The sequence below is a fragment of the Rattus norvegicus genome, chromosome 15 (genome assembly GCF_036323735.1).
Source record: "Rattus norvegicus strain BN/NHsdMcwi chromosome 15, GRCr8, whole genome shotgun sequence".
Taxonomy (NCBI): Eukaryota; Metazoa; Chordata; class Mammalia; order Rodentia; family Muridae; genus Rattus; species Rattus norvegicus.
Window position 1 is genome coordinate 46,908,567 of NC_086033.1, and position 20,734 is coordinate 46,929,300.

At 41.7% G+C, this 20,734-nt stretch overlaps 1 long non-coding RNA gene across 3 annotated transcripts; it reads left to right on the forward strand.

Moving 5' to 3' along the window:
• Positions 1-244: 244 nt before the first annotated feature.
• Positions 245-12,846, forward strand: LOC134481980 (uncharacterized). Of its 3 annotated transcripts, none has more exons than XR_010057935.1 (3): positions 245-678; positions 2,725-2,809; positions 11,771-12,846. It is a non-coding gene; the product is annotated as an uncharacterized LOC134481980 (long non-coding RNA). The 3 variants fall into 3 exon arrangements; XR_010057934.1 differs by lacking the exon at positions 11,771-12,846 and adding an exon at positions 2,907-3,113; XR_010057933.1 differs by lacking the exon at positions 11,771-12,846 and having other exon boundaries at positions 2,725-3,113.
• The last annotated feature ends 7,888 nt before the right edge of the window (positions 12,847-20,734 follow it).

The window sequence follows — 20,734 nt, forward strand, 5'->3', positions numbered from 1 at the left end:
CAAATGGCGCTGGTCTAACTGGATGATTCCATTTTGAAGAATGCAAATAGATCCATATTTATCATCCTGCACAAAACTCAAGTCCAAGTGGATCAAAGACTGGAGAAATAAAGCTGATCCACTAAACGTAGTAGAAGAGAAAGTAGGGAATTGCTTAACACATTGGCACAGGAGACAACAGAACACCAATAGCTCAGGCACTAAGAAGGACAGCTCATAAATAGGACCCCATGAAACCGAAAGGCTTTTGTAAACCAAAGGATACCATAACTGCCACAAAACTGCAGCCTATTGTAGGGAGCGGCTAAAGATGGCGCCGACATCTGGTGGTCGTTTGTGGTAAACACCTACAGCGCATGTGTTGGCAGACCCCCAGCACCTACAAGGCCAGGGTGATATTCATGCTAAATAGGTATTTCATGCTCCACCAATCCCCAGTGGACAAATTTACAGCCACAGCCTCTTGTATTTAAGGCGAGTGCCTTTGTTTCCCGGGGTCCCCGTATCATCAATAAGGTGTTCCTGCAATAAAGGCTGATTGAGAAGGATCCAACGGTGTTGCGTCTTCCTTGCCAGTCGAGGTGGGCGCGACAACTGGTGGCCCGTACGGGGACCTGAGAAAATTATCTTTTCTCGTCTGGATCCAGAACTTTTTCAGCCTCAGGACGGTCGACGTCGGTAAGTTCCCAGTAGGGGCAGTTAGTTGCCGGAATTGGGACAATAGAGTTCCTAGAAGTGGAACGGTAAAGTTCCTGAAGTTGGGACGATAAAGGTCCGGGATAAGGGATTGTAAAACTTCCCTAGTAGGACAATAAAGTTCTCTGGAAAAGCAGAGACAATGATAGCCTTGGTTTAGAGGCAAAAAGGGGTTTGTGGAGCACGGTAATGTTGTCTTTTCCATTTGATCCTTTGTGGGTTGGACTAGCACTTTTGCCTTATACTCTTTTTGTGTTGTGGTGTTGCTTCTGTCTGAATTGCCACCGTCCAGGGCACGAATGCATTTGTTGGGAAGAGTCCATGATGAGCCACAAGATCGTGTGTAAATAAACATGCCAGCTCGCCAGCTCCCCTTGCTTGTAAATCGATCGTAAATAAGGTCGTAAAAGCATGGGAAGCTCACACTACACCCCGCTCCTGTCAGCTCTTCAGGAGCTTCTTGGTTAGCGTAAGCTTAAAATTGAAAAGAAAATCCTGCTGAGTTTTCTTGATGAGTGTAACCTTTGTGCCCCGTGGTTTATAGTGTCAGTGTCGCTCACTTTGAGAGCATGGGAGAAGCTGGGAAAAGATCTGGATAAGGAGACTACAGTGGGCAAGCTTAAACAAGGGACAAGGCCGCTTTGGCGTATGATCCGTGCCTGCTTGGAAGATAAACGATGTGAAGAAGCTGTTAGGACAGATCAGAGAATCCTTACAGAGCAACAGGAGAGTATGTCAGAAGGAGAGAAAGTTTTGAAGGAAGGAAAGAAAAGAAAAGGAGGAAAAGAGGTAAAAGAAAAGGCAGAAAAGATCAAGGAGAGGATAGACAAAGGCGAGAATAGTAATCAGGATCTAGGAACAAAAAAAAAATTATCCCTCATTAAAGGCATTGACCTTGGAGATGTCTAGTGATTCAGAGTTTAGTGATAGTGACTTAGCTGATCTTGAGGAGGAGGTAGCTCATTATGAGAAAGAGATTTATCATTCTGACTGGCCAAACACTTACGCTGTGCAGAAACAAGCCAAGGACTTAAATAAGAAGGCAATTATGCCAACAGCACCTCCTGCACCACCGTATAACTTTCAAGGTAAAACAATGGTGAAGCCTGCAGGAAATACTTCTTTTTGCCTGGAAGTATGGAAAGAGTTAGGATTGAGTTTTCCAGTTTTTCTGGATGCAAACGGGCAGCGACATCATGAACCTGTTGACTTTAAGGCTATAAAACAATTAACAAAGTCAGTCAAAACCTATGGAGTCAACTCAGCTTTTGTTATCCCTCAAACTGAGGCTCTTGGCAGATACTGTCTCACCCCTGGAGACTGGGGGAGTTTAACCAGAGCCTGCCTCTCTCCGGCTATGGAACAGGTGTAGTGAAAGGAAACTTAATTTTATGGACCCCGCTCTAGTGGCAGTGTGTTGGTTGATAGCCCACGTTAATTTTTGAAGCATAGTGTTTTATCTGTGCTTGTGCTCCCAGCCCACACAGTAGGGGGGAGCGAAACTAGCTGCGGAGCTGCTACAGTGAACATGGAGACTGCTCAGTCTCACCCAATTTTTCTGGCTCTTCAGGAGCTGTTTAAAAGAAAAAGGCTTAGGATAAAAAGAAGCACTATAGAGAGATTTCTTAGTGAGTGCGATTGCCATTGCACCTTGGTTCGCAGTCTCTGGGAATCTTGAGGTGGACAGCTAAGAAAAGCTGGGAAAGATTTAAATTTTGCTTGGGAACAAGGAACCTTAAAGGGACAGGCTGCATTAGAAATGCTACAGGAGGAATGATCTAAAAAGGCTGAGAGTGAGGTGGGGGAGGACTCTAAGGAAAACAAGAACAAGAAAAGAATTTCTGCTTTTAGTGGCCAGACCTTCAACTTTTGCTCACAGAAAGAGAGTGCTCATTAAGAGAAGTTCTTTCAGGGAGCCTGCCTTATCTGTTGGTTTTATTCCAAGAGAGGAGTCAGTCTCCAGCATTAAGTTATTTTTCTCGTTAGTCATCATTAACATGGAGAGTGCCTTTGATTCTATCCCCACAGCAGCCAGTTCCTGCTCCTATGGTCAAAATGCCCCAGGTTGGGGACAGAGAAGCCCCTCGGACTACAAAACTGCCAACAGCCAAAGGTAAAAGTTAAAACAGAGAACATTCCAGGCCCAAGCCTAACCAGATGTGTTTCAAATGCAGATGCTTCATCAACTCTGACCAACTTTTACTCCACAGGACGAGATAAAAATAATAAGGACTTGAAGATCCGATCCTTCTCCTGATTTAGTAGCTCTGTTCCAAGAACCAGGGGCCATAAAACCTTTTGGCCCTTATCTCCTGGAGCCATAAAACAGGGACGTATTGGGGTAAGATGGGCTAGAAAAGGCCTCGATGATTTGGGCTAGCATGAGTAAAACTTGTAATAAAAAAGAGACAAGGTAATGGTAAAGTGTTTTTGTGTATGCATTCTTTTAGAGTTATGTTTTAGTCTTTGGACCCTGATTAGAGACAGTTTACACCCTAGACATGAGAGAGAATGGGTTTGGGAAAAACAGTCCTCCCAGACTCTCCATAGATGCTTTGGAGAAAGAGAAAAACTTTCAGAGCTCTCCTGGGAACAGAAGAAAGGTAGGAGACGTCCTGCCTCTCTGCTGGCTCCTATTGGAGAAATGCTTATTTCTAGTTCTGGGTTCATTGGTAGGATATCTGGGTCCCTTCGGTGGGACACCATCTAGTTTTTTCCCTCTATGTCTATTGTCTGTCCTTGATGCACCAAGCTGTCCATGTCTGTCAGTTTATGTCTGTGGTTTTTGTTTCTCATTGTTTAAATGTTTTATGTTTCATGTTCAAAAGAAAAAATGGTAAAAACTTTATCTGCCGGTCATTCACACCTTGATTTGGTCTTAACTCGTTTCTGAAAAGAGAACAAATGAATAAAAAGCAGTTTCAATCGGCCTTTGGAGCCCTGTACCTGCAGCAAAGAGCCTAGGTCAGCTGGACAAGCTGCCTGGGGGCGGAGCATCTGCAGGAGCTGATCTTAAAGGCGCCAGCAGCTCCTCAGCTTCTTGGTATGGGAGCTGATGGCTGTTTCTCTTAGAAAAATCCCTGACTTGTTATTAGACTTAGCAGGTGACAAGGTGTTTCTTTTAAAATCACAGCTAGAAAAGCAAAAATGGTGCTTGGTCTACATATTAAAGACATGTGTTAACCACTTCAATTTTGTTTCTGACTGGTTTTTTTTTTTAATACTTTTTTTTTTTATTAACTTGAGTATTTCTTATATACATTTCGAGTGTTAGTCCCTTTCCCGGTTTCCGGGCAAACATCCCCCTCCCCCCTCCCCTTCCTTATGGGTGTTCCCCTCCCAACCCTCCCCCCATTGCCGCCCTCCCCCCATAGACTAGTTCACTGGGGGTTCAGTCTTAGCAGGACCCAGGGCTTCCCCTTCCACTGGTGCTCTTACTAGGATATTCATTGCTACCTATGGGGTCAGAGTCCAGGGTCAGTCCATGTATAGACTTTAGGTAGTGGCTTAGTCCCTGGAAGCTCTGGTTGCTTGGCATTGTTGTACTTTTGGGGTCTCGAGCCCCTTCAAGCTCTTCCAGTTCTTTCTCTGATTCCTTCAATAGGGGACCTATTCTCAGTTCAGTGGTTTGCTGCTGGCATTCGCCTCTGTATTTGCTGTATTCTGGCTGTGTCTCTCAGGAGCGATCTACATCCGGCTCCTGTCGGTCTGCACTTCTTTGCTTCATCCATCTTGTCTAATTGGGTGGCTGTATATGTATGGGCCACATGTGGGGCAGGCTCTGAATGGGTGTTCCTTCAGTCTCTGTTTTAATCTTTGCCTCTCCCTTCCCTGCCAAGGGTATTCTTTTTCCTCATTTAAAGAAGGAGTGAAGCATTCACATTTTGATCATCCGTCTTGAGTTTCGTTTGTTCTAGGGATCTAGGGTAATTCAAGCATTTGGGCTAATAGCCACTTATCAATGAGTGCATATCATGTATGTCTTTCTGTGATTGGGTTAGCTCACTCAGGATGATATTTTCCAGTTCCAACCATTTGCCTACGAATTTCATAAACTCGTTGTTTTTGATAGCTGAGTAATATTTCATTGTGTAGATGTACCACATTTTCTGTATCCATTCCTCTGTTGAAGGGCATCTGGGTTCTTTCCATTTTCTGGCTATCATAAATAAGGCTGCGATGAACATAGTGGAGCACGTGTCTCTTTTATATGTTGAGGCATCTTTTGGGTATATGCCCAAGAGAGGTATAGCTGGATCCTCAGGCAGTTCAATGTCCAATTTTCTGAGGAACCTCCAGACTGATTTCCAGAATGGTTTTACCAGTCTGCAATCCCACCAACAATGGAGGAGTGTTCTTCTTTCTCCACATCCTCGCCAGCATCTGCTGTCACCTGAGTTTTTGATCTTAGCCATTCTCACTGGTGTGATGTGAAATCTCAGGGTTGTTTTGAATTGCATTTCCCTTATGACTAAAGATGTTGAACATTTCTTTAGGTGTCTCTCAGCCATTCAGCATTCCTCAGCTGTGAATTCTTTGTTTAGCTCTGAACCCCATTTTTTAATAGGGTTATTTGTTTCCCTGCGGTCTAACTTCTTGAGTTCTTTGTATATTTTGGATATAAGGCCTCTATCTGTTGTAGGATTGGTAAAGATCTTTTCCCAATCTGTTGGTTGCCGTTTTGTCCTAACCACAGTGTCCTTTGCCTTACAGAAGCTTTGCAGTTTTATGAGATCCCATTTGTCGATTCTTGATCTTAGAGCATAAGCCATTGGTGTTTTGTTCAGGAAATTTTTTCCAGTGCCCATGTGTTCCAGATGCTTCCCTAGTTTTTCTTCTATTAGTTTGAGTGTGTCTGGTTTGATGTGGAGGTCCTTGATCCACTTGGACTTAAGCTTTGTACAGGGTGATAAGCATGGATCGATCTGCATTCTTCTACATGTTGCCCTCCAGTTGAACCAGCACCATTTGCTGAAAATGCTATCTTTTTTCCATTGGATGGTTTTGGCTCCTTTGTCAAAAATCAAGTGACCATAGGTGTGTGGGTTCATTTCTGGGTCTTCAATTCTATTCCATTGGTCTATCTGTCTGTCTCTGTACCAATACCATGCAGTTTTTATCACTATTGCTCTGTAATACTGCTTGAGTTCAGGGATAGTGATTCCCCCTGAAGTCCTTTTATTGTTGAGGATAGCTTTAGCTATCCTGGGTTTTTTGTTATTCCAGATGAATTTGCAAATTGTTCTGTCTAACTCTTTGAAGAATTGGATTGGTATTTTGATGGGGATTGCATTGAATCTGTAGATTGCTTTTGGTAAAATGGCCATTTTTACTATATTAATCCTGCCAATCCATGAGCATGGGAGATCTTTCCATCTTCTGAGGTCTTCTTCAATTTCTTTCCTCAGTGTCTTGAAGTTCTTATTGTACAATCTTTTACTTGCTTGGTTAAAGTCACACCGATGTACTTTATATTATTTGGGTCTATTATGAAGGGTGTCGTTTCCCTAATTTCTTTCTCGGCTTGTTTCTCTTTTGTATAGAGGAAGGCAACTGATTTATTTGCGTTAATTTTATACCCAGCCACTTTGCTGAAGTTGTTTATCAGCTTTAGTAGTTCTCTGGTGGAACTTTTGGGATCACTTAAATACACTATCATGTCATCTGCAAATAGTGATATTTTGACCTCTTCTTTTCCGATCTGTATCCCTTTGATCTCCTTTTGTTGTCTGATTGCTCTGGCTAGAACTTCAAGAACTATATTGAATAAGTAGGGAGAGAGTGGGCAGCCTTGTCTAGTCCCTGATTTTAGTGGGATTGCTTCAAGTTTCTCTCCATTTAGTTTAATGTTAGCAACTGGTTTGCTGTATATGGCTTTTACTATGTTTAGGTATGGGCCTTGAATTCCTATTCTTTCCAGGACTTTTATCATGAAGAGGTGTTGAATTTTGTCAAATGCTTTCTCAGCATCTAATGAAATGATCATGTGGTTCTGTTCTTTCAGTTTGTTTATATAATGGATCACGTTGATGGTTTTCCGTATATTAAACCATCCCTGCATGCCTGGGATGAAGCCTACTTGATCATGGTGGATGATTGTTTTGATGTGGTCTTGAATTCGGTTTGCCAGAATTTTATTGAGTATTTTTGCGTCGATATTCATAAGGGAAATTGGTCTGAAGTTCTCTTTCTTTTTTGTGTCTTTGTGTGGTTTAGGTATAAGAGTAATTGTGGCTTCGTAGAAGGAATTCGGTAGGGCTCCATCTGTTTCAATTTTGTGGAATAGTTTGGATAATATTGGTATGAGGTCTTCTATGAAGGTTTGATAGAATTCTGCACTAAACCCATCTGGACCTGGGCTCTTTTTGGTTGGGAGACCTTTAATGACTGCTTCTATTTCCTTAGGAGTTATGGGGTTGTTTAACTGGTTTATCTGTTCCTGATTTAACTTCGATACCTGGTATCTGTCTAGGAAATTGTCCATTTCCTGAAGATTTTCAAATTTTGTTGAATATAGGTTTTTATAGTAAGATCTGATGATTTTTTGAATTTCCTCTGAATCTGTAGTTATGTCTCCCTTTTCATTTCTGATTTTGTTAATTTGGACGCACTCTCTGTGTCCTCTCATTAGTCTGGCTAAGGGTTTATCTATCTTGTTGATTTTCTCAAAGAACCAACTTTTGGTTCTGTTGATTCTTTCTATGGTCCTTTTTGTTTCTACTTGGTTGATTTCAGCTCTGAGTTTGATTATTTCCTGCCTTCTACTCCTCCTGGGTGTATTTGCTTCTTTTTGTTCTAGAGCTTTTAGGTGTGCTGTCAAGCTGCTGACATATGCTCTTTCCTGTTTCTTTCTGCAGGCACTCAGCGCTATGAGTTTTCCTCTTAGCACAGCTTTCATTGTGTCCCATAAGTTTGAGTATGTTGTATCTTCATTTTCATTAAATTCTAAAAAGTTTTTAATTTCTTTCTTTATTTCTTCCTTGACCAGGTTATCATTGAGTAGAGCATTGTTCAATTTCCAAGTATATGTGGGCATTCTTCCCTTATTGTTATTGAAGACCAGTTTTAGGCTGTGGTGGTCCGATAGCACGCATGGGATTATTTCTATCTTTCTGTACCTGTTGAGGCCCGTTTTTTGACCAATTATATGGTCAATTTTGGAGAAAGTACCATGAGGAGCTGAGAAGAAGGTATATCCTTTTGCTTTAGGATAGAATGTTCTATAAATATCTGTTAAGTCCATTTGGCTCATGACTTCTCTTAGTCTGTCGACATCACTGTTTAATTTCTGTTTCCATGATCTGTCTATTGATGAGAGTGGGGTGTTGAAATCTCCCACTATTATTGTGTGAGGTGCAATGTGTGTTTTGAGCTTTAGTAAGGTTTCTTTTACGTATGTAGGTGCCCTTGTATTTGGGGCATAGATATTTAGGATTGAGAGTTCATCTTGGTGGATTTTTCCTTTGATGAATATGAAGTGTCCTTCCTTATCTTTTTTGATGACTTTTAGTTGGAAATTGATTTTATTTGATATTAGAATGGCTACTCCAGCTTGCTTCTTCTGACCATTTGCTTGGAAAGTTGTTTTCCAGCCTTTCACTCTGAGGTAGTGTCTGTCTTTGTCTCTGAGGTGTGTTTCCTGTAGGCAGCAGAATGCAGGGTCCTCGTTGCGTATCCAGTTTGTTAATCTATGTCTTTTTATTGGGGAGTTGAGGCCATTGATATTGAGAGATATTAAGGAATAGTGATTATTGTTTCCCTTTATATTCATATTTGGATGTGAGGTTATGTTTGTATGCTTTCTTTCTCTTTGTTTTGTTGCCAAGACGATTAGTTTCTTGCTTCTTCTAGGGTATAGCTTGCCTCCTTATGTTGGGCTTTACCCTTTATTATCCTTTGTAGTGCTGGATTTGTAGAAAGATATTGTTTAAATTTGGTTTTGTCATGGAATATCTTGGTTTCTCCATCAATGTTAATTGAGAGTTTTGCTGGATACAGTAACCTGGGCTGGCATTTGTGTTCTCTTAGGGTCTGTATGACATCAGTCCAGGATCTTCTGGCCTTCATAGTTTCTGGCGAGAAGTCTGGTGTGATTCTGATAGGTCTCCCTTTATATGTTACTTGACCTTTTTCCCTTACTGCTTTTAATATTCTTTCTTTATTTTGTGCGTTTGGTGTTTTGACAATTATGTGACGGGAGGTGTTTCTTTTCTGGTCCAATCTATTTGGAGTTCTGTAGGCTTCTTGTATGTCTATGGGTATCTCTTTTTTTAGGTTAGGGAAGTTTTCTTCTATGATTTTGTTGAAGATATTTACTGGTCCTTTGAGCTGGGAGTCTTCACTCTCTTCTATACCTATTATCCTTAGGTTTGATCTTCTCATTGAGTCCTGGATTTCCTGTATGTTTTGGACCAGTAGCTTTTTCCGCTTTACATTATCTTTGACAGTTGAGTCAATGATTTCTATGGAATCTTCTGCTCCTGAGATTCTCTCTTCCATCTCTTGTATTCTGTTGGTGAAGCTTGTATCTACAGCTCCTTGTCTCTTCTTTTGGTTTTCTATATCCAGGGTTGTTTCCATGTGTTCTTTCTTGATTGCTTCTATTTCCATTTTTAATTCCTTCAACTGTTTGATTGTGTTTTCCTGGAATTCTTTCAGGGATTTTTGCGATTCCTCTCTGTAGGCTTCTACTGGTTTATTAATGTTTTCCTGTGTTTCCCTAAGTGTGTTCATGTCTTTCTTGAAGTCCTCCAGCATCATGATCAAATATGATTTTGAAACTAGATCTTGCTTTTCTGGTGTGTTTGGATATTCCATGTTTGTTTTGGTGGGAGAATTGGGCTCCGATGATGGCATGTAGTCTTGGTTTCTGTTGCTTGGCTTCCTGCGCTTGCCTCTCGCCATCAGATTATCTCTAGTGTTACTTTGTTCTGCTATTTCTGACAGTGGCTAGACTGTCCTATAAGCCTGTGTGTCAGGAGTGCTGTAGACCTGTTTTCCTCTCTTTCAGTCAGTTATGGGGACAGAGTGTTCTGCTTTCGGGCGTGTAGTTTTTCCTCTCTACTGGTCTTCAGCTGTTCCTGTGGGCCTGTGTCTTGAGTTCACCAGGCAGCTTTCTTGCAGCAGAAAATTTGGTCTTACCTGTGGTCCTGAGGCTCAAGTTCGCTCGTGGGGTGCTGCCCAGGGGCTCTCTGCAGCGGCAGCAACCAGGAAGACCTGTGCCGCCCCTTCCGGGAGCTTCAGTGCACCAGGGTTCCAGATGGTCTTTGGCTTTTTCCTCTGGCGTCCGAGATATGTGTGCAGGGAGCAGTCTCTTCTGGTTTCCCAGGCTTGTCTGCCTCTCTGAAGGTTTAGCTCTCCCTCCCACGGGATTTGGGTGCAGAGAACTGTTTATCCGGTCTGTTTCTTTCAGGTTCCGGCTGTGTCTCAGGCAGGTGTCCTGCCGCTCCTGGGCCCTCCCCCACGGGAGCCCAGAGGCCTTATACAGTTTCCTCTTGGTCCAGGGATGTGGGCAGGGGTGAGCAGTGTTGGTGGTCTCTTCCGCTCTGCAGCCTCAGGAGTGCCCACCTGACCAGGCGGTTGGGTCTCTCTCTCACCGGGTCTGGGAGCAGAGAGCTGCTGCGGGCCGGGATCCGCGGGTATGGGACTTCTTCTGACTGGTTTTAAATGTATAAATATGTTCTACATGCCTCGGTCATAGATTATTAGCCTTTAAGTTATTGGATATGGTTAAAAAATTATAACATCTATAACAAGAAGTTGACATAAAACTGATAATTTAGATAGAGTCATTCTAGACAATATGTGACATGAGCCAACCTAGAGAAACAGGTCTAAATTGAGATAATATTTTTATAGAACTCTTATCCTAGAAGCCAGGCACCCCCAAATTACAGAATGTAAAATTGTGTTGGAAGTTTTTAAAAGATTTCATGATTCTTTCAATTTAATTTCTGATTCTGCTTATGTAGTTAACGTTGTGCGCTCACTTGAAATTACAGGGCCAATTAGGTTGACTAGTACTATATGTCAAATTCTTTTAGAATTACAAAAATTTATTTGGGCCAAGAAAAAATAAGTTTTTCATACAACATATTCGAGCTCATACTAATTTGCCTGGTCCCATGGCCAGTAATAACGCTTTGGTGGATGCTAGTACTCGCAGAGAATTTATTTTTCATGCAGCTCTAGTTGATCTTGCTAGAGAATTTCATCAAAATTTTCATGTTCCTGCTTTCACTCTTCAACAAAAATTTAAAATCTCTAGAGCTACAGCTCGTGATGTAGTATTACGTTGCCAGAATTGTGTTCAGTTTCACCACCCTCCTCAGGTGGGAGTTAACCCTCGTGGTCTGATTCCACTAAAACTCTGGCAGATGGATGTCACACACATATCTCAATTTGGAAATTTAAAATATACACATGTTTCTGTTGATACCTGTTCTAGCATTATACATGCCACTCTGATGACTGGTGAAAAGGCTCGTAATGCCATCAGTCATTGCTTAGAGGTGTGGACAGCCTGGGGAAAGCTGACAGCCTCAAGACAGACAACGGACCTGCCTACACTACAAAGTCTTTTCAGACATTTTGCCAAACAATACAGGTCAAACATACTACAGGATTGCCATACAATCCCCAAGGTCAAGGAATTGTAGAAAGAGCACATCGTACTTTAAAAGAGCTCTTACAAAAACAAAAAGGGGGAATTGCCTATGGCAAAACACCAAGAGAACAGTTGTCTTTAGCTCTTTTTACTCTAAATTTCTTAATTTTGGATATGCATGGCCGCTCTGCTGTGGATCGCCATGCTGCTACTAAATCTATGACTAATCAAATACAGACAGCTGAGACTATCAATCAGATTGTAGAAAGAACCGCAGTGGCATTAGAGATACAAGAAGAATTTAATGCCCACTTGGCATCTGGCTTTCTATTAGCTAACCAACGAATAGATTTGATTCAAGAACAAATTGAGGCATTATATCATATGACACAGCTGTCCTGCGTTTCCTCTCTTAGAGGTTTATGTGTTACTCCATTGCAAGCTAACTTTTCTCAGTATTTTCAACAGAGCAAAGAAATCTCAAATTATTTGAAAGGAAACTGGTCCATGGAAGCGGAACAATTATCGAGACAATTGCTGATTGCTGTCCTTAACAATACCAGAATGGAACCCATCACGTTTGGAGATTTCACCTCGTGGATCACTAATGCTTTCTCATTTTTTAAAGATTGGGCTGGTATGTTTGCCTGGGGGGGCCATTGTCCTCTTGGGATGTGGAGTATGTCTATGGCTTTTTTGCCATTTACAACGAGAGCATGCCAGACACAAAGCGATTGTTTACCAAGCTATGGCGGCCATTGAAAGTGGTGCTTCTCCCAGTGTATGGCTGGCCTCTCTGATAGATTGAGAGTTCGCCCTAGATCATATTTTGTCACTGTCATGTGAAGTCATTGTATCCAGAGACGGGCAACTTTCCTCAGGCTCGGACCAACCTAAGACAGGAGCCCGGTGGCGATAGGGTTAATTTCCAGTGACGGGTAAGGCCGAGTTTTTAGAGAGGAACGACCTAAGACAGGAGCAATGACGTGTATTGACGTGACACCCAGATCTAGACCAGTCATAGACAGAGGTGACCTTGCCCTGTTTGAACATTCGGTCTGGTCCTATGCCCCTCTGCTCTGCTTCTCCCCTAATATTAAACACACACATATAGCCCAGGACAGTGTGTTGTACATAAGTCATCTCTAGCCATTGGGGTGCAGTCCTAACTGCAAGAGTGGTTCGCCATGGCCGAGCTGGGCACTCTGTGAGGCATGTCTGACCTCTCTCAGACCACTACCTCCACCTAATGGGTTCATTTTTAAAAAAAACAAAAAAGAGGGAGATGTAGGGAGCGGCTAAAGATGGCGCCGACGTCTGGTGGTCGTTTGTGGTAAACACCTACAGTGCATGTGTTGGCAGACCCCCAGCACCTACAAGGCCAGGGTGATATTCATGCTAAATAGGTATTTCATGCTCCACCAATCCCCAGTGGACAAATTTACAGCCACAGCCTGTCTTGTATTTAAGGCGAGTGCCTTTGTTCCCCGGGGTCCCCGTATCATCAATAAGGTGTTCCTGCAATAAAGGCTGATTGAGAAGGATCCAACGGTGTTGCGTCTTCCTTGCCGGTCGAGGTGGGCGCGACAGCCTACATACAGAGTGGGGAAAGATCTTCACCAGCTCTATATCTGACAGAGGACTGGTATTGAAAAAAAATATTTTAAAATGTTCGAGATTTCCCTGTTGAGAATTCTCTGTTTAGCTCTGTACCCATTATTAATTGGGTAATTTAGTATGTTGGTGTGTAATTTTGAGTTTTAAAATATTTTTTAAATACAAGTCCTCTGTCAGAGAGAGTTGGTGAAGATCTTTCCCCATTCTGTATAGGAGGAAATACAGTGACAAAGTTTGGAGCAGAGACTGAAGGAAAGACCATTCAGAGAATGCCCTACCTGGGGATCCATCCCATATACATACAGCTATCAAAACCAGACAATATTGCTGATGCCAAGAAGTGATGCTGACAGAACCTGATATAGTTGTCTCCTAAAAGGCTCTGCTGGAGCCTGACAAATACAGAGGCAGATGCTCACAGTCAACTATTGAACTGAGATCGAGGTCCTCAGTGGAGAAGTTAGAGAAAGGATTGAAGGAGCTGAAAGAGTTTGCAGCCCCATAACAACAACAATACCAACCAACCAGAGCTCCCAGGGACTAAACCACTATCCAAAGAGTACACATGGACAGGCCTATGGCTCAAGCTGCATATGTAGCAGAGGATGGCTTTGTTGGGTATCAATGGGAGGAGAAGCCCTTGGTCCTACCAAGGCTGGATGCCCCAGTGTAGGGGAATGTCAGGAAGGGGAGGCAGAAAGTAGTGAGTGGGTGGGTGGGGGAACATTCTCATAGTATCAGAGGGAAGAAATATGGGATGGGGGTATATGGACAGGAAACTGGGAAATTGGATAGCATTTGAAATATAAATATAAAATATCCAATAAAAAAAGAAATGTTGAATGTTCTTAGCCATGAGAGAAATACAAATCAAAATGACTGATTTATTGTACACCCATCAGAATGGCTAAGATCAAAACTCAAGTGACAGCACATTCTGGCAGGGAAGTGGAGCAAGGGGAACATTCCTCTATTACTAGCAGGAGTGCAAACTTGTTAAACCACTTTGGAAATCATTTTAGTGGTTTCTCAGAAAATTGGGAAGAGTTCTATCTCAAGAGACAGCTATACTACACCTGGGCATATACCTACAAGGTGCTCAACTATGTTCAGAGCAGCGTTACTCATAAAAGCAAGAAACTAGAAACAACCTAGATTTCCCATAACAGAAGAATGGATAAAGAAAATACAGCATATATACACAATGGAATATTATTCAGCTATTAAAAACAGACGTTATGGAATTTGTATGCAGATGAATGGAACTGGAAAAAATCATCCTGAGTAAGGTAATCTAGACCCAGAAAGACAGGAGTGGCATATACTCACTTATAAGTATATATTAACCATAAAATACTGGACACACATGCTACAATTCACACTCAAAGAAAATAAGTAACAAGGAGAGCCAGTGGAGGATGCTTGACTCTCAATCAGAAGGGGAATTAAAATAGTCGTCAGAGGTGGATGGAAGGGGGGAACTGGGTGAAAGAGGGGGTAAGAAGGTGATGGGGGTGACCCTAGGTGAGACTACTAGAAGCTAAGAATATGGAGACAGATGTGGCCACCTCCTGTACCCAGTTAGAACTCCCAGTGGAGGGCAGGAAACAACCTAACTACAAAACCTTCAAATTAAAATCTGTCCTGCCTATCAGCTGTGCAGGGATAAAGATGGAGCAGAGATTAAAGGAATGGTCACACAAAAACTGGCCCAACTTGAGCCCCATGCCATGGGAGAAAGCCAGCCCCTAATAGTATTAATGATACGCTGCTACGCTTGCAGACAGGAACCTAGTATAACTGACTTTCGAGAGGCAATATCTTCTACTTCCAGCAGTAGATAGAAACAGATACAGAGACCCACAGTCAAACTTTAGATAGAACTCTGGGAAGTCTTGTGGAGGAGCTGGGGAAGGACTGAGGAAGCTCAAAGGGTGAACAACACCATAAGACCTATAGTGTAAACTAACCTGGGCCCATGGGAGCTCACAAAGACTAAACCACCAAACAAAAAACACATGCATGGGTTGGATCCAGGCCCCTTCCATATTTGTAGCAGATGTGCTGCTTGGTTTTCATGTGGGTCCATTAACAATGAGAGCAGGACCTGTCTCTGACTCTATTGCCTTCCTTTGGATCCCCCTTTCCCTAGCTGGGCTGCCTTGTCTGGCCTCAGTGGGAGAAGATGCGCTTAGTCCTGATGCAACTTGATATGCTAGGGTGGGTTGGTACCTAGGGGGTCCTCCTCTTCTCTGAGTAGAAGAGGAGGGAGTAATGGGGGGAATGGTTTGTAAGAATGAGACTAAGAGGAGGAAGAGGGCTGTGATCAGGAGCAAATTAATTACTTGATTAATTAATGGGAAAAAGAGATCTTTTCAAAAACCACCAGAAACAACTGAACAGAGGGTGATATATTATTGCTACTGAGTCAGCAACAATCTTTGAGGTTCAGTGTGTGAGGGTTGGACTGGTGTCCTTGATCATGGGCTATGTAATGTAAAGGAGGACTTGTCTTTGAAGTAGCACATTAAAGACATTGGATTATGCTCTATCCCTCATTAGCTGGTCCATTTGGAAAATTTCTTTGCAAGCCATTTTCTAAATTACTTCCCTGGCCCACATCTTTGTCCGTAAAATAAAGATAATGTTTATTCAGAGGATTTTGAGAAACACATTGAGGTAATGCTACAAAGATGTATAATGTATGCAAGAAGTGACAGGAATTTTATTTTATTTTTTTATCTTTATTAACTTGAGTATTTCTTATTTACATTTCGATTGTTATTCCCCTTCCTGGTTTCTGGGCCAACATCCCCCTAGCCTCTCCCCCTCCCATTCTATATGGGCTTCCCCTCCCCATCCTACCCCCATTACCACCCTCCCCCCAACAATCACGTTCACTGGGAGTTCAGTCTTGGCAGGACCAAGGGCTTCCCCTTCCACTGGTACTTTTACTAGACTATTCATTGCTACCTATGAGGTTGGAGCCCAGGGTCAGTCCATGTATAGTCTTTGGGTAGTGGTTTAGTACTGGAAACTCTGGTTGGTTGGCATTGTTGTTCATATGGGGTCTCGAGCCCCTTCAAGCTCTTCCTCTTTCCCTGATTCCTTCCTCTTTCTCTGATTCCTTCAACGGGGGTCCCGTTCTCAATTCTGTGGTTTGCTGCTGGCATTTGCCTATATATTTGCTGTATTCTGGCTGTGTCTCGCAGGAGAGATCTATATCCAGTTCCTGTCAGTCTGCACTTCTTTGCTTCATCCATCTTATCTAGTTTGGTGGCTGTATATGTATAGGCCACATGTGTGGCAGGCTCTGAATGGGTGTTCCTTCAGTCTCTGTTTTAATCTTTGCCTCTCTCTTCCCTGCCAAGGGTATTCTTGTTTCCCTTTTAAAGAAGGAGTGAAGCATTCGCATTTTGGTCATCCTTCTCGAGTTTCATGTGTTCTGTGCATCTAGGGTAATTCAAGCATTTGGGCTAATAGCCACTTATCAATGAATGCATACCATGTATGTCTTTCTGTGATTGGGTTAGCTCTCTCAGGATGATATTTTCCAGGTCCAAACATTTGCCTATGAATTTCATAAAGTCATTGTTTTTGATAGCTGAGTAATATTCCATTGTGTAGATGTACCGCAGTTTCTGTATCCATTCCTCTGTTGAAGGGCATCTGGGTTCTTTCCAGCTTCTGGCTGTTATAAATAAGGCTGCTATGAACATAGTGGAGCATGTGTCTTTGTTATATGTTGGGGCATCTTTTGAGTATATGCCCAAGGGAGGTATAGCTGGGTCCTCAGGTAGTTCAAGGAATTTTATTTTGTTAAGGGGTCAGAATGCTATTTTAATGTTAACTATATTGGATTAACATGGGGGTGGGTATGTTTACAGTCTCACAATGTTATCAGAACAAAGTTTAATCTTTACAAATAAGTGAAGAGTAATCCCCCAAACTCCTGTGTGTAGAAATGAAGCAATTATAGAAATCATTGTGGCCTTTATCTCAGGAAGAGACATGGGAATGGGAGAGGCCATCGGATCATTATCTTTCATAGGCAGAACCGTGAACTCAGGCTAGAAGGTTCTGACACTCTACAGAAGGACCTGGAACTCCTAAGGCACAAAACCTTCTTTGGAACCATTTTCAAGGGTATTTTGGGATTAAACAATAAACAATGTAGATTAATCAAGAAAGGACAAGACGAACTGAAGACATAGAAAGGAGATGCAAAGCAAAGTGGATAAAGCTACACATCATGTGTTCTAGAGTTTCTATTAAGTTCTCTAACTTATACGTTGTGTAGGGAGTTTGTCCTTCCACCTTAGGTGTCAATGAATCATCTCTAGAGGTGGTGTGTAGGAGAACATGGAGCCTCTGAATCAGACAGGTTCACATTCAGTTTCCAGAATCTCCTGTAATCATCTGACTTTGCAAGCTCTACCTGGCAGTTCACTCTGATTGCTGCTTGGGGGAGATACAGCAGTTGCTTCTTATTCTCACCTAACAGAATCACTGGGTCTAGTTCTGGTTCCTGATAAAATCTGGGACTTTCTTCTAAAATTTAGACACGAGTAAAACCAACCTTTTTCTTCATTTTCACTCTGCTGAAACTGAATGTGAGAACACAATCTTTTGAAATACAATAAACATGAAGAATTTTATTCTCTTCTCCTAACATATTAATATAAACTTGGAAACCCTGAGATTAGATATTATTTTTCTTTTAAAACCGTGTTGTGGTATGGGGTGTGTATTGTTTATATATGCACAGTTCATGTGTATGGATATGTATGTACAGTTGCATTTGGTGTATTCATGGAGAACTGAAGTTCTAATAGGACAAGCTATTCAGTCAATGTTATAAACTATGTCCTTTGAAGTGTATTAATTAATCACCTCCTTCCTTCCTAAGCACCATTTTACATTCTTCAAGATGCCTAGGATAACTGCTTCAGCTTGAGTGCTTAAAGTCAAGGGACCAGGTTGGCAATCAAACCCTAGTAGCTGAAGTAGTTTTGAACTTCTGATTCTCTTGTGTGCTCTGCGATAATATTGAGATTGTAGATGTGTACTGCCATGCTAGTACTCAGCCAGTCACTAGCACTAGCCTTTATGTTGATCTCTCCTGGGAAACAGAAATAAGTCCTGTGTGGGAGAATCAAAGCAGCCCAATGAATTAGCTGTTTAGGGTGTGGAACAAAGGTCTAAGTGGTTTAGGTCTTTCTTATACTTGAAAGATAAACAGCACTATTTATATAATGGCATTTTTTTCCCTAAAAGACAAAGAGATAGCCTAAGTACACTATGAAATCCATTAAGTTGTGAAGATATCAAATGAGTATTTTAAAAATGTTCACTGGCAAGTTTTGTATTTCACACAAAGTGCTCTACTGTGACCTGATCCATAAAAAGAAACTTTCCTTTTCTAAAGAGCTTTCTGAAACCTTGTTGCTGGTCTCTGTGGAACATTTCTCAGTGCTTCAGTCTTTAGCTCCTCCTAGTAGTGTCTGGCACAATACTGGGGTTCTGCAAATTATTTCACGAAGTTTCCAGGGGGAAACAGTCAGCTGGGTTTATAAATGTACTACCCCAACTTCTGGGGTGCTAAGAATCTGCACCATGGCACCCTACTTTAGAAAATGCTTTAAATGCATCTTTACATTTCAAGAAATTTGATTCATAGAGGTACAAAGCCAAATTGCTTATGTCTATTTGCACTGTCTGCACTCTGATTCAAAGCTACAGTCAGGAAATTACTCCAGGAGAACCTGATCAAACTGAAAGGCCTTTGATTTAGACTTTTTCATCATGTGGGCATATTAGGCTGAGGTTTGGGGTTTTACATTTCTGAAGACAATTGAATTTACTGCATATTTTGATAATCTAAGAAATGTGAAGATTTGACTTAACTGTGAAAAAGCACAATGGATGTCCTGAGGAGAAACTTCAAACCAGGGAAGAGCCGTGGGAAAGAGAAGCTTCGCAATTTCTGTCTGTCTCACTCTTTTGGGCACACTGAGCTTCTATTTACTTACACATGATCTCATCATGTTCCTAGAGTCAATGGCCACACTTAGGTAAATGATTGATTGCTCCTTTACTATGTAAAATGGTGTGAAATCATTTGAGGGTTAACATCTTGCTAGTTTTAAGGTCTCAAAGAGTAACAAACCCCAAATTTATCAGGAAGAGAAAAGGGAGCTTTTACTAACTAGTTCTTTCTAGTTAGCTCCACTATCCTCTTCATTTGTATCACATACTAATTGACTCTGTGGTGTTGCAGAGGGCATATTGTCTGTTGACCTCACAGCTTCAATCAGATCATATTTCAACCTGAAATTTGTGGCACAGTAAAGGTAAGGGCAATGGGGGCACATAAATACAACTTTAGTATTTCTGCCAATTACTTTCACTGGCCAAGGTAGTCTTAGATTTTAAAAGGTACACACACACACACACACACACACACACACACACACACACACACACAAGTAAGTGATTGCAATGAGTAATAGTGGGATCCTGGGTTTGTTTATAAGTGTGTAAAGAGCCCAGCTACTCTGGGGGATTGTAACAGAGCCACATAGAAGGGAGAGAAGGCAGACACAAGAGATGGCAATGGAGATGACAGTTGAAGACAAGAAAAAGGTCACTGGGTCTTGTAAGTAATAGACTATAAAGCCCACTCCAGGGAAAAGACTGATAAGAAAATGTAGACAGAAGAAAACACCTTATGCACTTAGCGACTAGATATTTGCCACAATTTCATACACTGAGTCTTTTGGGAGATGTCAAAATGAGTCAAAAGTGATGGTAAGGACCAGATCACGAAGGTTCTTTGAGATTTTGAAAAGAAAAAATAAAATTCATTTGCTTTTAGCTTCAAGGGAAGTGAACTCTATGATAGCTGTTGAAAGAAAACAATTATAATTCACATTTATATGTCTGTTAGGATTGTTGTGTATCACTAGGTGAAAGAAAATACTGAGGGAAGTAGCCAGTAAGGCTCTACTGCAGCTGCACTGGTGAGGATGCTGAGGAGGTGTCGTGGGTTCTGCGGGGGAGACTGGGATGCTTACACTTGGGAATTAGTAGATGCAGGAGACAAAGAGATGAAGAGATGACAAGATCATTAGTCAGGTGTGGTGATACAAGCTCAGGATGAGTGTGCTGAAGACTGAGTAGAAATTGATATGTGTATATGTGTATATATGTATGTATATATATATGTATATTATATTCAATTATATTATATACAGTATACTCCAAAGTCTTGGTTAGACAGAACTTTCTCAGGCTGAAGTCTCTCAATCACAGTATAGGTATCATTGGTTATAGCTACCACTTTAGGAGTTATTAGTAAGTCAACTCTCAGAAAATTTACGTCATTTCAAAAAATTGCAAGTATAGACACAGTTTCTGCAACGAAGTCTGCATTAACTAAGACCGTCTTTCCTACTTACTCAATTCTACACTTTACTTTACCATACAGATGAGAGCAGGCAGTCTTCTCAGCTAATGTGGTACCCATTCTAGCTATTTTTTCTGACCTTTGTGCCCTTCCCTTAGCAGATTCTGGACTCAGAAGCTGTAGCAGCTGCATACCAAAGTTCCAGGCAACTACGTGAAACATGATTCTTACAATAATCACATTTTAAAGGTTTGTTGGTTTACTTCATGCACATGTGTACACCTGCAATGTATGTGAATGTACCTCATATATGTACAATAACTACAACTTTGGAACACCCCTTTTCCTTATCTTCCTGTCTTCCTGCAATATATGGGTCATGGATAGTCACCTTGCATTCATAAGAA